We start from the raw sequence: 2,445 nt of genomic DNA on the forward strand, positions 1-2,445 counted from the left end.
CCACCAAGAATTGAACTCGCAGACCTTTGCATTTCAGATGACTATATATAGAGTACATGAGCTTTAGGAACTAGCCAGGTCCTGGCCCTCAGCAAGATATACTGTACCAATGAAGGAGACTATTTGTAGCTCAGGGTTGAAATGAGGGGTCCTTGGTGCTCTCTGAGCTTATTTGTTTTCTTGCAGATGTTTCATTACCCTAACTAGATAACATCATCAGTACTGATGATGTTACCTAATTAGGGTAATGAAAGGTCTGCAAGAAAACAAGCAAGCTCAGAGAGCACCAAGTACCCCTTAGCTTAGGACAGGGGTAGGCAACCTTGGCTCTTTTATGACTCGTGGACTTCAGCTCCCAGAATTCCTGAGCCAGCATGACTCAGCTTAGAAATCTCTCCCTTTTCCCTCAGCGTGGCTGGCTCAGGAATTCTGGGAGTTGAAGTCCACGAGTCATAAAAGAGCCAAGGTTGACTACCCCTGGGTTAGGGTATACTGTAGCATCTTTTTATTTTAGCAAATATCCTCAGTAGATGGTAGAACCTGACTAGCCTAGTTTAAGATCAGAAGCTAAACAAGATTCCACCTAGTTAGTGCTTGGATGGGTGACCATCAGAGCCAGACATTATACATGCCCCTTTATTGTTTGAGGCTATACAAACCAAGCTGAAAACATCTGCATTTCTGAAATGACTGAAATGATCCTTTCTTAAATGCTCCAAAGAATACTGAGCAGCTGTTTTGCATGTGCAAGCTGTTCTCAGGGACAGTTTCTTTGAAAATCCCCACCTGATCTCAAGCAAAAACCCTGATGTGAGGAATAGCTTCTAAAATGAAATAGCCCCAAAGGAAAGAGTTTTCAGATCACCAAAAGTGGTACAAAGAAAAAAACAAAGAGGAAATATTGTAATAGAAAATAGTACAATGTTTTCGTGGTTCTCTGAAATGATTTAAAAATGGGTACATTAATTCTAGGCTACTTAACCAGCATAAAGGAGCAAGCTATATCAAGCTTTCAACTGCCAAAACTCTTTCAGTAAGTGAATTTGGGCGATGCTCACTTCCCAGGAATGAAACTAACAATTTCATGGGGATGAACATTAGTCAAGTAATACACCATTTATTTTAAAACATTTTAATTTACATATCATGCAAACAATAGAAACTTGCAACTTTACAATGCAATACTTTTTATTGGAAATCAATAATAAAATAATCAAATGTAAAGAGCAATTTTAATAGGAAAGATCAGGCTGTAGTAACACAATGCAATATTGACAAAAAGTTTTTTCCCCAAATATGAATAGCTAAGCTTAGCTACTCGAAGTCATGGTGTGTATTAACTTAAATATACTTGAAATCACAATCTCCTGTGCAGGTAGGTAGGTATTCACAGGAGGATTTTACTTAAAGATCATCTGTGAGAGGAGTGGGTAAGTTCATATATAATTCAATATCATTTGGAGGAGCAACAGGCTCCCAATTATGTACAGGTAGTCCTTGACTTACAACCACAATTGAGCTCAAAATTTCTGTTGCTAAGCAAGAGAGTTGTTATATGAATTTTCCCCCAGTTTGCGAGCTTCCTTGCCATAATTGTTAAATGATTCTCACAGCTGTTAAGTTAGTAGCATGGTTATTAAGTGAATCTGGCTTTCCTATTGACTTTGCTTGTCAGAAAGTCACAAAAGGTGATCATATGGTCCTGGGACACTGAAACCACCATTAAATACAAGCCAATTGCCAAGCGTCTGAATTTTGATCATGTGACTTTGAGGATGCAGTATCCTCAAAGTCACATGATCAAAATTCAGTGTGAAAAAAGTCACATGATCAAAAAACAGTGTGAAAAATGGTCATAAGTCACTTTTTTCAGTGCCATGGTGCTGAGCTTGTCAGCTAGACTAATGGGTCAGGTTTAAAACCTGAGTGCCATGCAATGGGGTGAGCTCCTGATTCTTGCCTCAGCTCCTGGCCCACCTGGCAGTTCAAAAGCATGCAAATGCAAATAGATAAACGGATACCACATTACCCATTACCAGTCCTAAATCTTATCAAACAAGACAATACTACACATCTGACAATCTGGGGAGAAATCAGCCCTAAGAATACCTGGCACCCAAGGCAGGCCAAAGAGAAGCAGCTTTTTAGTCGGTGGGAGTTTAGCAAATGGGAGGGGGGACATGATAGCAGAGTTCCATTATCTCAGCGGCTGCCACAAAGAAGAGGGAGTCAAGCTATTCTCCAAAGCGCCTGAAGGCAGGACGAGAAGCAATGGGTGGAAACTGATCAAGGAGAGAAGCAACCTAGAACTAAGGAGAAACTTCCTGACAGTTAGAACAATTAACCAGTGGAACAACCTGCCTCCAGAAGCGGTGAATGCTCCAACACTGGAAGTTTTTAAGAAGAGACTGGACAGCCATTTGTCTGAAATGGTATAGGGTTTCC

The sequence above is a fragment of the Protobothrops mucrosquamatus genome, unplaced genomic scaffold (assembly GCF_001527695.2).
Source record: "Protobothrops mucrosquamatus isolate PMUCROS unplaced genomic scaffold, P.Mucros_1.0 scaffold3928, whole genome shotgun sequence".
Taxonomy (NCBI): Eukaryota; Metazoa; Chordata; class Lepidosauria; order Squamata; family Viperidae; genus Protobothrops; species Protobothrops mucrosquamatus.